A 14,986-nucleotide genomic window follows, 5' to 3' on the forward strand; every position below is an offset into this window, starting at 1 on the left:
CATCACCATCTCCAGAGCTGCTGCCTTCTCTGTGCCAGATGAGAATTTGGGCAGAGGCAGGAATCAATGCCAGGAATGGGTGCGCAGGGAGCATGCACTGTAAGTACTATGAGTAAAAATAGAGCTGGAAGAATAACCTTTTTGTGAACTACAGTGCGGTAATCCTCAAGAAGCCAGAAAGCTAGTATGGCTTCAATGGGCCTTTTATAACATTTAATGCTACCCCCAACTGCCCTCCTCCAAGCCCAGGGACTGTTTGCTGAAGTTACCATTTTTAATGCAAATCATCATAATGGCTTGATAATTATTTCAATTGGCATTTACGAAGCCATTCAGTAAAAGAACAGCAAAACCCTCGCTAATCTTCCCATCTTTCATATCCTCTGGGTTTGAGGTGGAATAACACAAGAAAACCCCAAAGCCAGAGGGTTTTTGAAGTTTATTCTTAATGGACCCAACTCTGTCTCCCTGTTACTCTATGAAGTGAATTCGGCCCAAGTTAAACAAAATAGCAAGAGCATAATATTTGTGGTGGCTTGAAAGGAGAGGAGGCAATGACAAGCATCCCCTTCCTCCTCGGCTTAGCTTTCAGATTGGTTGGACAGCATTTTAACAAGTTGTTGTTATGATTGAGAAAAAAAATAAACACTGATTGAATACTGTGATATGGTGAGTAACTGTTCTAAAAATGTTTTGTCTGAGAGGATCTTATTCAAAAACATCTATTTAGGATTTTTTTCCTTTTCATAGAGGGTGAGTTTCTCACTCTTTTATGGGCTCTTTAGTGTACAGTTTGGATGGGGCATAGGCAAAAGACAAAGTGCTGCCCTCCCACCAGGGCTTTCTCTGCCTCTTCACCTCTCTCCCCAGCCTGTCATGGTTAGAGTTAGGCAGTCGCTCAGAAATGGGAAAACTAAAATATGGCTGTTTCATGGAGGGGAAGCAGGGCTGAAGAGAATGGCAAACTGCAATTCCTATTTGGAATCATTTGTCTCCCAAATTAGGCAAAGAGAACTAATGCATATCAACACCACTACACTGGTTCTCTATAAAGTGAAAACTTGGCTGTGTCATTGTCATCCCTGCATGAACACGTGAAGCTGTTTGCTAGACAGATGGAGCCTCAGTCTACCTGTCTCTAGGTCTACACTTGCTCCTCAAGCCCATAGGTGAGCCCTATTTAGAAAGACAGGCTTCTGACTATTTCTCTGAGACTAACGCTAGCCAGTTCAATGGTGAATTAATTGGGTAATATTAAATTAAAGTATTTTTTTTTCGTTGCCTAAGTAGATAATGGGATGCTTGACATTATAGTGTAACACTGTATTATGTTGTAATCCCCTAGAGGGCTCAGTGGGTTGAGTTGTTCTCCAAATTACCCCACACCAGTCTTCTTTTACCGCCAAAGGGGACTGGTACAGCAGAGGCATTTAAATTTTCCAGCATTAGGCTAGACCAGGCTATTTTTAACCTGGGTTCCATGGACCTCCAAAGGGTCTGTGAAATTTAACATCTCTTTCAATTACTGTTATAGGCAACAAATCACATATCAAGGGACCCCTGATTCTATCATACCATAGAAGGTTGTTGCAAATATCTCGGAATATCATTTAATCACACTTTGAAGTTATAATAATTACTAGAGGCCCAATGCACGAAAATTCGTGCAAGAGTAGGTCTTCTTTCCCCCAGCTGCCGGCACCAGCTTCCGTCCAGCACCTGGGACCCATGATGCCCACACCGGCTTCCCTCTGGCACTTGGGACTCAGGCTGCTTCCCTCCGGCCACCCATAGGCACCGGGGACCCGAGCTGGTGTCCCTCGGGCCCTGGCTTCATCAGGAAGGATGCCTGGTCTAATTAGCATATTACTCTTTTATTATTATAGATGGTATAAAATGGTTATTTATAATATATCAATAAACATATATAACATTTTAATATATCATGTTTTCATATCTTGACCATAATTCAGTATAGTTGCTTTTTTTCAATTTATGTAATTTATTTTATACATTTAAAGATAAAATCTGAGATAGTTACATAAGCTTTACCCAATGGCTTGGGTCCATGGCCCTGAGAAAAGCTAAGAACTCTTGGTAGCCTCTAATGTGGCTATTAATAGAGCAACTGAATTTATCTTTAGAATAGTTACTCACCATATCACAGGGAAGCTACACAACCCTGGCCCATGATAAAATCAAAGCAAAGAGATCCCAGGCACTGGAAAAGCCTAACAAATAACTGGAATGGATCAGGAGAAATCTGAATGAACCAATTTAAGTGGTGGTTCTTTTGCTTCCTCAACTTACATTGTGCAACTTGAGGACTGGCCTCTATGTCAGGGTGACAGGAACACCCAGACACAATGAATAAATACAGAACCAGATGATTCTGGAAAGCAAATTACAGCTAAATGGCTTTGGTAAGTTTGATGCTTAATTGGGTAGCAATTAGTTGAGAACGGAAACAATATTTGGTAATACTGCTTACAAAGGGAAAATTGGCCCATTTCTCACATAAATTCATCTGTCTTTGGGTCATCCATTGACTTTAAAGGGACCTCCATGCTCAGATGACTTCAGTGGTATATTGAACCAAACAAAGGTGAAAAATAAAACTTATAAAACAATGACAATGATAATTTAGGCCACCATGTCTGCCTTTTCCTAAGTAGGCCATTCAGATGGTTGGGCAATGCTGCAATTTATTGACTTAGGTCTTAATGGTGCCTTAAAGAACTCCCATGTAGATTATGTGTGTAGATCCTTTATGGATTCCCTAAAAGTATGAGTATGTCCATAATGCAAATTAGTGATTATGATATACCACCTATTACACATTATAATGGACTCAGTCACTGTCAACAAAATCTAATAGCACTAGGGCTCAGGCAGGAAATAAAGCCAAAATTAATCAGATTAAGGCCATTTATATGGAAGGGTTAGGACTACAGTCGAGAACATTCACCTCACCTAAAAAGCACAGCATTACCTGAGTACCGCCCTAGGTTTTATATCAAGAATGCTGGCTCGCTGTGGCCACACCTGCCAACCTAACAAGAAATGCTGGAAATAAGGATTTGGTATGAAGCCACCTAATGTTTAGAGTAACTACTAAGTTGTAGATCTTTTCAAACATTCTTTGTGTTAAGCAAATATATCTAAAGTCTGAACCTTAACACTTGGCTCATAAACTGCCATGCAGAAGCTGCTAAATCCTACAACAAACCATTAACCAAATTGGGAAACAGGATTCATTTTCAGCACTTCCTTCACCACTCTTCCATCCATGCTTTCTCTGAGTACACCATGAGTCAAAATGATACTTCCCTCCTCTCGGGGTGGCTGAAGACATTGATACTAGAAGGAAAACTAGATTCTTGAAAGTTGTACCTTCCAGAATTTTACTTCAAAAAAAAAAAGTGGTAAAAGTACAGGCAAAGCCACCGGGATCACTTATTGGGAGGATACCCAGCAATATTCCAGTATTTCCCATTTCTGAGCAATATTCCAAGTGGTAAAGATACAATGTGCTAATTAGTTGGGGGATTTGGGATGGCTGATGAAATTTCCATCATTTAAATGTGATTTGTGTTGGGGCGCCCGGCTAGCTCAGTCGGTAGAGCATGAGACTCTTAAATGTGATTTGTAGTTAGCTGTGCTCCAGCTCATACCTACAAAGAAGACTAGGAGGAAGGCACCACCATGGCCATGGCCACAGAGCTCTGTCTACCATAGTCCATGAGCAGCGGCCCCACAGGTGACCCCACTGTTGCAGGCCACTGCTGAGCTTGTCTGGGAGACACACGGTAGCTCCCCAGTATACTCCACAACAGGCATCCTTGCATCCAAGCACCTGTATAGCAGTTCATACTCTGTGGTTAGGGTTGAACCTCACAGTCAGCTAGCCTGAGGGCCTATTCTACCATGAATGGGCCAAAAGCAATCAAGACACAATTATAACAGGAGTTTCCACAAAACCCACACAATAACAATCCTAGAGCACACAGCTCAGATCAAGGAGACTGTGCCACTGGATCCAGCAGGACACCTACTACATAAGGCCACCACGCAAAAACTGGGAGTTATAGCAGTTCTATCTAATACATAGAAACAAACACAAAGAGATAGTCAAAATGGGGAGACAAAGCAACAGGCCCCAAATGAACAAAGGAATCTCCAGAAAAAAAGCTAAATGAAACAGAGGCAAAGAATTCATCAGCTATAGAGTTCAAAGTAAAGGCTATAAGGTTGTTCAAAAACGTGAGAACTACAACTAAAGGACATAGAAACCATGAAAAAGGGCATAGAAACCTTGAAAAATAACCAATTGGAAATGAAGACTATCATAACTGACATCAAGAATGCACTGGAGGGAATAAAAAGTAGGTTGGATGAAGCAGAGGATTGAATCAACAATGTGGAAGATATGGTAGGAAAATAAACAAACAAACACTTAATCAGAACAGCAAAAATAATAAAAGAATAAAGAAGAATGAGCATAGTTTAAGGGAACTTTGGATTTAATCGCCAAAATACATAAAGAACTAATACAACTCAACACTAGGAAGACAAAAGTTCCAATTTAAAAATAGGCAAAGGGCCCTGGCTGGTGTTGCTCAGTTGATTGGTTGTCATCCCATGTACCAAAAGATTGCTGATTCGATTCCCAGTCAGGGTACATGCCCAGGTTGTGGGTTCGATCCCCATTAAGAGGCATGCAGGAGGCATCTGATTACTGTTTCTCTCTCTCCCTCTCTCTTCCTCTCTTTCTAACAATCAATTAAAAATATTTTTAAAAATGGGCAAAGGACTTCCAAAGAATGGTTTTAAAGTCAAAGGCCTAGCCAACCAGAACTAAGCCCAAATTGATTAAAATATTGGTGAGTTATAATTTATTCTGTTTTGAAGGTGCTTAAGTGCTTGATCAAATAGTTGCTGTAAGCCTTTCAGTTTATAGTTTGGTATCATGCAACTGAGTCAATAATGTATTCATCTTTATAATCTTTGGATTTTCTAAAGGATCTCTTTCTGTCTCTTTCAGTCCCTTTCTCTCTCTCTCTCTCTCTCTCTCTCTCTCTCTCTCTCTCTCTCTCTCTCTCACACACACACACACACACACACACACATGATATCTTAAACTTTTTATACCTTCATGAAAATGGAATGTGGTGGAATGGGACTACATTAAAGAGAAATAGAGAAAAATGCATGTAATACAGATTTTTTGACCACCTTCATCTTAAATTTGTTCAGTTATTCATTTCATTCCCTCAGAATTTATTAGTACTTAGCAGCATGCCCCACAATGGTTAATAGATAAGACATGTATTTTTCCATAGAGTTGTGAATAACAATGGGGGGAAAAACTTGAATGTGTTTTTATTATTGTTATTTCTCTCTCTTTCCCCCCCACTGCTATTTTTTCTTGACTCATATCCCTATCCTTATGGAATTATACACCTGTTCACATTCAGAAATGTTTTGTTTCACACACAGCTGTCTCTGACTAATACACAAAAACCCCTTGTCTAGGAAATAGTTTATCCTTGACTCAATTTCATTTTTAATTATATTTCAAGGCTGCCTTTCAATATGATACATTTATTTCCAATATAGGTGTGTTCCCTATCTATGAACATGATTGGCACATGGGCTGGATAATCTCTTTGTCTTTCCAGACCCTGTCCCTTCTCCACCTACTCTGTGCCTCGGTGGCTGACCTGAATAGACAGCATAAACCAGGTTTCTTTATCCTCTGGCCTCAGTTGGGTTTGGTCAATGGAAGCCACCAGTAAAAACTCTTCATGAGGAAAAGAGGACATAGGTCACTGGTGGTCATTCCTTTATCAAGGGCCTCACGTGATAGAAAATGTTCCTCTTTACAGCTAGAGGAAGGTTTGTTTGCTGGGTCCCAGTAATTTATTTCCTTCTTTGTCCCTTCAGGCCTAATGGTTCTTAAGTCTTCCCTGCTCTTCCAAGCTCATGGGGCTTCCTATAACCACATTTGTACGCCTTCAAATAGTCAATGTTTTATGCCTCATTCACTTACTCTTTTTTTAACATGCCTTGACTTTCTGCCAGGGCCCTGATGACACAATGAGGACTTACTTTAGTGCATAGTAGATGCATAGTATAAATAAGGAATGGAGATCTAGGTCTGGGTTTTAATTTCATTGTTATTGCTGTTCAAGCTTTATTTTTCCATTATAACATGAGGTTAAAAATCCCCGCCTCAAGGAATTATGAGAATTAAAAACCTAAAGTGGTAGTGTTGGTGAGTACTTTGTTTATTCTATCAAACTCTATGTACAGGTTAATTTTATTAAATCAGAATAGTAGTGCTTCACAATTCCCCAGATACTATTTATTCCAGAAATTAGGCTCAGAGGTATTACACAGTTATTCTACTATGCCTCCCTCAACCCCAAATTCATTCCTTTAATTCTATAGTAAGCTCTATACAAATGTTTCCTATATAAAAAAGTGAATCCTAACTAATGCTTGTACACACACACACACACACACACACACACACACACACACACACACTGACTATGTGCCTAAATGGGTTTTTATAACATGTAAGTAGAAAATATCCCAAAAAGGTACAAAGAGCATAACTATTTTCTTTCTTTATTCTCACCTGAGGATATGTTTCATTGATTTTAGAGAGAGATAGAGAAACATATATGTAAAAGAGAAACATTGATTGGTTGCCTCCCATATGTGCCATGACTGGTGATCAAACCCACAATCTAAGTATGTGCCCTGACAGGGAATCAAACCTACAGCCTTTTGGTGTACGGGATGACACTCCAACCAAGTGAGCCACCTAGTAAATTTAGGAAAATATCTGTGTGTTTTAGATGGACCCATTTTTTATAATTGTTTAAGTAGATCGTGTGCTGTTCACAATAAAAAAACAACAACTCTGTGGTAAGTTTAATCAGAACGTAGGACTATGGCTGATAGATGACTTCAAATTTCCATGAATCAACAGATGAAACAGAAGCTCCTTGTCTGTAGACAAAACTCAGTGATGCTATTACTTTTTAACGGTAGCTATTGTGAGAATTGAGAGTAGATTAGAAATGTCTTTATCTTAACTATTATCTCAAGCATTATCATAACTATTATTCAGGACAGATGGGCAATGCTTAACTCTTCAAATTCTATTTATTGTTCATGCAAGCACAGTGTAGCTCTGGCAGTCCAGTGATCCAATCAACATGCCTCTTGCAGTGCTGTCTTCTCAGCTGAGAACCTATGTGAAGCACAGCCACATGGTGAGACACATGGAGAAATTACACCTCATATTCTGCATTTTGACCTGGAAGTGAGACCTGCTACTTCCTCTCACAGTTATTCAGGACAGATCACATGGTCTCAGGGAAGAAAAAAAATAGGCTATGAAATATGAGGAAACTCATAGGTGTGTGGAGAAAAATTGAACATTAAATATTACTATATATCACATACCTAAAGTCATTTTAAAGTCTGTCAGTAAATTGCATTAAATGTCATATGCCAGGCATATGGAGGGTGTATCACCATATTTTATGTTAAAAGCAAAAGCTGTGCACAACTTCTGTGACTTGGAAGGTAGGTCTGAGAAATTATTTTGGGATCACTAAGCTCCTTTCTTGGTGCAGAATTTTCCAGCCATCATTAGTTGGGATATTCGTTATACATCATTATTTCTCAACTAGAGGCCTGATGCATGAAATTTGTGCAAGGGGCTCAGCCCTCTCAGCCCCGGCTGGCCCTTGCAGCCCCAGCAGCCTCGGCCAGCCCTCACAGCCCTTCACAGCCCTGGCTTCATCCAGAAGGTTGTCCAGATGATCGTTCTGCTGATCAGTCCAATTAGCTTATTAGCTTTTTATTATATAGGGTAGAGTTTGTTTTTGCACACAGATTTTCTATAAGTGAGGTTGATTGATGATTGTATTTACTCTTATTATAAGACTAGGGTCCCAGTGCATGAATTTGTGCACCTGTGGCCCGTGAGGCTATGGTGGGCATAGGGACGGGTTTCAGCCCATCCTCCATGCCCCTGCCCAGCCCCTCCTGCCATGGCCCCGGACCCCTGTCTGCCAGCAGCCCTGCTCCCACTGCCACTGTTCCCATCTGCTGACAGCACTGGCCCTGCTCGCACCTGCTGATGTCACAGAGCGATTGGGGCCGATGCCAGAGCAGGTATGAGTGCCGGGTGGGACCATGGCGTGCAGGAGCAAAGAATTTTCAATAACCACCAGAGGCTCACCCCAATGACAGCAACTGGCGCCCTGCCTTGGTCTGGCGCCCCGCTCACCTGCTCCACCATCCCGACATGGCTGATGCCCGCCATGTTCCTTGCTCTGCCGCCTGCTGCCGACACCCGCCATGTTCTGCCCATGCTCCCTGATGGTCAGTGCACATCATAGGACCAGTTGTTTGGTTGTTCGGTTGTTCCACAGTTTGCATATTAGGGTATATATATATATATATATATATATATATATATATATATATTGGCACAGCATATCAGAATTAATAAACAGAAAGGATCTTAAAAAATCTTCTTGTCCATTCCCTTAAATGAAGATAGAACATATTTAAATGATGTTAGGTAGAAAATAATATTTCAACCAAGATTTTTAGAGAGGAGATTACACACTTTCCCATAGTAATTCACCTTGAAATTGAACAACTTTCTCAGTCTATTTCTCAGATCTGCTGCAATGTTTTCCTTTGGTTTTGATCTCAGAGTAAATGGAATACAATTGATCTCTATCCTTGCCTAAGGTATTTTTTCATCTCAATCATGTTGGCTATACTCAGTTTTTTCTTCTCCATGATTAAGTGTGTTTGTTCTTTGAGTCTTTCCTTCTAGATGTAAGTTCATAGGTCTTAATCATCTCTGCAGCACTCTCTTCCAACCTCTCTAACTCTCTCATTTTGCTACTTTACTTTAGAACCTACATGTTGGACAATGCAGCAAGAATGAGTAAGATATTATGATTTTCTAATTCTGGTACACTATAGAAACCACAGCTGTAGCATCCTTTACAAATGTTAACAGAGTGCTATATGTAAAGACCTGTAATATTCAGTTAGGAACTTAATTCTCTATAACTAGATTCCACATTAAATACATTGCCTTTTACTTTTCCATTTATTTTTGTTTTCCAGTCCATTTGGGACCTCTCAGCTGTATGACCTTGAGAAATTGTGTGGAATATTTCTGGCTGAGAGTAGAAAGAGAAATCTCATGGGAAAGTAAATCCTCACACGAGTGTCAGCTGGATTTTGGATGGTGAAGAAACTCAGATCATTTGGATGATCTGTGGATGAACAGATAACATTTTGGAGGATTTTTTGAACTGATTCTGAACTCCCAAGCATGCATGGTTCATCTATCATTAAGTATCCAGGAGGCTAATGAATCTATCTATCCTAATTTCATAGACTATCTTGTTGCACCACATTCAAACAGTTGCAGTTTTGAATGTGAACTTCAAAGTTCCTTTAAACCAAAAAGTCCAGTAGGAACAAAATACACTCTGGGAAGTGGTTCAGAAGATGGTATCCTATTTCAAAGCCATCTTTTCAACTGTTGTATTGCTTAAGTCAGAGTTTGCTCTTTCCCTTTCTCCCTGGTACTTAGCTGAGAGTTGAGCTCATTCTGTGGGAGTATCTAAAGTTTAGATTCTAAACCATTAATTGACTTTGAAGCCAGTACAACTGAGAGAGAACACAGACTTGGCAAAGTCTGTTTCTCAAGGCATTTAGAGTGTCTTCCTCAAGTTTTTGAGATGTATATGTCTGTATAATTCAAAAGCAAGGTGGGACTTTAAAGATCTGTGACTAGGCAGAAATTGGACCAACTTGGCATTTGAAAGTTTCAGGTGGATGTCTGAGAAAACATAAAAAAGACCCTGAGCTTATATATCTTGTCTAAATTATGTGACATTGAATAAGAATTTATTTTTTACTTTCTTTTTGTCTGTTTCATTATGAATGTGTTAAAGAGATATATGTTTCATATCACATAACATTATAAGGCACCCATTATGTCAATGATTTATCATTAGTTTTCTTGTAATAAGTATTTTGGTAGTTTTGGCGGAGCCTATGAAATGCTTCTAAGAATAGTCTCTTAAATGTGATATACAAACACTTTGAATAATTACTAATTCAATGGATTAAATTTGAAAAGAAAGAAACATCAATTTATCAAGTTTTTGAAATACAGTTATCTAAATGTAAGAAAATAAATTTGTAATAATTAATATATGTTTCTGTATTACCACATAACATAATTAGGATCTCATGGTGCATCTAATTATTAGGATGAATTTTAAAAAGTGGTGAGCATAATGATGTTAAGAGACAGCTGCAACAATTGTAATGTAATGGAAAAATATCTGTAGTTTCTACTAATGACTAAGGAAGAGCTTCTACTATTGCTACTGTGATTTATTATTTTTGTAATTGAAGGAAATATTACATTTCAACATAGAGTTTAGTGTTAAAATTTAGTGAAAATTAAGATTTTTTTAAACTTTAAGTTAAAAAATAGTTGTCATTTGATTATTGGAGATCTTAGAGGCCATGGATTTGATTTCTTTTGTTTCAGATGATGAAATTAAAACCCACAGGAAGTCTGCAGGGTCACACAACTAAGTAGAGACAGTTGTCCTCACTCAGTCCATTCCTTCCACATCTCCCTGCTGCACTGGCATGGATCGCTATTTTCACCTCCACATCTGCAGGGATTCTTCCTCATTTGCTCTGTTTGCCAAGTGGGCTCCGAGTCTGTTCTCACTGCCCTTGGGCCTCTGCAGAGTTCTCTTCATACTTTACTTGCCAAGTATTAATTCCATTGGAAAACTCTCCCTAACGCGTATGAACCTTGTTGGCATATTATAATTTTTACTGAATGGTATAGAGCAGTGGGTCTCAGACTTTATCATGCATCCGAATTACCTATTAAAACACAGGATGCTGGGTCACACTCTCCTGGATATTTTTTCCTACCGCTTCTATAAAAAATTATCACAAATTTAGTGGCTCACAGCAACTGAATGCATTATCTTACTGTTATAAGGTCAAAAATCTAAAATGGGTCAGCAGGACTATATTCTGTCTAGACTAGGCTCCAGGGGAGAATCTGTCCCCTTGCCTTTTCCACCGCCGAGAGGCCACCTGCATCCCTCGCATCGTTCTGACCCGTTTCTGTTATCATAGCTTCTTCTCTCACTCTGATCTTCTGCCTCCCTCTTATTAGGACCCTTGTGATTATATTGGGCCCACCCAGATCACTCAGGGTACTCTTCCCATCTCAAGGCTCATAATCACATCTACAAAGTCCCTTTTGTCATGTAAGGTAACATATTCATAGATTCATGGGTTGAGGATGTGGAGTATCTTTGTGAACTCATTAGACAATCTAACAGAGGGTGGGATCTAGCAAGCTCCCAAGGGATGCTGCTGCATGTCTGGAACCACACATTGAGAACCAGTGGTTGAAAGGAATGAGCATTATGATAAGTACCAAGAGTTAGATGCTCTAAATCAGACCCACTGCTAACTGATGACAGGTAGTCTCTGTGACCTTTGTCTTCACAGCCATAAAGAGAAAAGTCAATTAATTGTCTTAGCTATCTCCCTGGTTTTTAGTAAAAATTATAATAAAGAATGTTTACTCCTAAAAACACAGACCAATTACCAGTAATAGTAAAGAAGAATATCCCTTTACACTGTATGGAGGTTGAGGACAAAATTAATCTAACTTGGGATGGAAGGCAGATACTTGCTTCCTCTTCTGTTATGACCAATAATGATTGAAGAGAAGAGATGAATTCAAGGCCCAAAGACTAATTGATGACCTCAGCCATGGTAAAAGTCAACCTTTAACAGAACAATAAACTTGGCTATCTTCCTTCTAGGTCTAAGGAAATTTTAGTCAGAGACACTGGCTGAGTCAACAGATACCATTAGGCCTTTCTTGGTTACTTTTAGGTGTAGAGCCACACAGGCTGTATGTCAGGGCAGCAAAGATATCTGCATCTGTACATGGTGGCCAGAGAGTTACCTTATAAGGCATCCGTACAATCAAGTATTGTATAAAGTTTATGATTGTCCACATATGTCCATTGTACTACTTTTTTCCTCCTTCATCTACCATATTTTCCTTTCTTTATTTAAACAAAAATCCTAAATCTTTGTATTTTTAGACAGTAAATTACAAGAATTGTAACATTTCATTCTTGTGAAGTATAAAAATACTGAACAGTTACAAAACATTTTGTTTATTTTATACCCCAGGAAAACCTTTCAGTAACATTTAAATCATTGTTTGTTTACTCTTTGAAAATAATGGGATGTTATAAACTATATCCTATGTGATAAATCATTTTAGATAGAAAATAATGCAATGCTGGGCTCACTAAACAGGGTGAAATAACTAATATTTCTTCTTTACATTTACATGTTATTTTTCTGATTTTATTTATTTAGGTCCTCTCTCTTTGTTTCTGATGAGTCTGGTTTAAGGTTCATCAATCTTGTTTATATTTTCAAAGAACCAGCTCTTGGTTTCATTGATCTTTTGTATGGATTTTTTAAGTTTCTATGTCATTTATTTTTGCGCTGATCTTTATTATTTATTTCCTTGTACTTCCTCTGGGCTTTCTTGTCATTTTTCCCCTAATTATTTTAGTTGTATAGTTAGATATTTTATTTGAACTTTTTCTTATTTGTTGAGGTAGGCATGTAATGCTATGAACTTCCCTCTAAAGACTGCTTTCGCTGTGTCCCATATATTTTGGGTTGTTGTGTATTCATTTTCATTTGTTTCCAGAAAGTTTTTTTTATTTTTTTCTCTGACCTCATTGTTAACCCATTCATTGTTTAATAACAAGATATTTACCCTATGTGTTTAAATGATTTTCAGGGTGTTTGTGTGTGTGTGTGTAGTTGATTTCTAGTTTCATGTTGTTGATCCAAGATGATGCTTGATATGATTCCAAACTTCTTGAACTTGTAAAGACTTATTTTGTGGTCTATAATAAGTAAAATCAGAAATGAAAGAGGTAAAGTAACAACTGACATCACATAAATACAAAGGATTGTAAGAAAATACTGTGTATAGCTATATGCCAAAAAAAAAAAAAAAGGACAACATGGGTGAAATGGACAAATTCCTGGAAACATCCAATATTTCAAAACTCAATCAGGAAGAATCAGAAAACTTGAATAGGCCAATAACTACTAATGCAATTGAAGCATCACTTAAAAACCTCCCAGCAAACAAAAGTCCTGGACCAGGTGGCTTTAACAAACATTCAAAGAACTAACACTTATCCTCCTCAAATTATTCCAAAAAATTCAAGAGGAGGGAAGACTTCCAAGCTCTTTTTATGAGGCAAACATTATCCTAATTCTAAAACCAGATAAAGACACTACAAAGAAAGAAAATTACAGGTTAATATCCCTGGTGAACATAGATGCTAAAATCCTCAACAAAATATTAACAAATGGGATCCAGGAATACATTAAAAAGATCATACATCATGACCAAGTGGGATTTATTCTGAGTATGCAAGGCTAGTACGATATTCACATACCAACAAATTTGATACATCACATAAACAAAGTGAAGGGTAAAAGTCACATGATCATATCAATAGATGCAGAGAGAGCATTTGACAAAATCCAGTACCCATTTATGATAAAAACTCTCAGCACAATGGGAATAGAGGGAACATACTTTAACATAATAAAGGCCACAGATGACAAACCTACAGCCAACATCATACTCAATAGGAAACAAACTTAAAGTGTTTCCCTAAAGAACAGGGATATCTGGTTTCACCATTTTTATTCGACATAGTACTGGAAGCCCTCACCACAGCAATCAGAAAAGAAGAAAAAAAATAAAGGAAGAAGTAAAACTGTCATTGTTTTCAGATAACATGATATTGTACACAGAAAATGATAAAGACCACCAAAAGCTACTAGATTTAATAAATGAATTCAGCAAAGTGGCAGGACACAAAATTAGCATCCAGAAATTAATGACATTTTTATATACCAATAATGAACTTTCAGAAAAAGAAACTAAGAAAAACAATCCCATATACCATTGCCACAATAAAAATAAGATACTTAGGAATAAACTTAACCAAGAAGTTGAAAGACTACAGAAAACTATAGGTAGGATATTGAAAAAAGAAATATAGTAAGATACAAACAAGTGGAAACATATACTGTATACATAGATTGGAAGAATTAACATCATTAATATGCCCATACTATCCAAATTAATCTATAACTTCAACACAATCCCTATTAAAATACTAACAACATATTTCACAGAGCTAGAACAAATATTCAAAAAATGTATATGGAACCAAAAATAACCTGAATAGCCCCAGAAATCTTGAGAAAAAAGAACAAAGTTGGAGGGGTCACAATACTGGGTGTAAAACTATACTGCAAAGCCCAAATAATATCAGCCTGGTGCCAGCATAAGAACAGCAGATAGATCAATAGAATGAAAATAAAGCCTAAAATCAACCTACACCATTATTGTCAATTACTATTTGACAAAGGAGGCAAGAATATACAATGGAGTAAAGACAGTCTCTTCAATAAATGGTGTTGGGAAAATTGGACAGGCACATGCAAAAAAAATGAAACTAGCCTACCAACCTACACCATATGCAAGAATACACTCAAAGTGGATAAAAAACTTAAATGTAACTTGCAAAATGTAAAAAAACAAACTATAGAAAGCATAGGCAATAAAATCCCAGACATCTCAAGTAGCAGAATTTTCACCAATACATCTCCTAGGGCAAGAGAAACAAAGGGAAAAATAAACAAGTGGGATTACATCAAATTTAAAAACTTCTGCACAGCAAAAGAAACCATCATCAAAATGAAAACAGAACCCATTGTATGGAAGAACATATTGGCTAATGATACATCTGATAAG

The sequence above is a fragment of the Myotis daubentonii genome, chromosome 8 (genome assembly GCF_963259705.1).
Source record: "Myotis daubentonii chromosome 8, mMyoDau2.1, whole genome shotgun sequence".
Classification (NCBI taxonomy): domain Eukaryota; kingdom Metazoa; phylum Chordata; class Mammalia; order Chiroptera; family Vespertilionidae; genus Myotis; species Myotis daubentonii.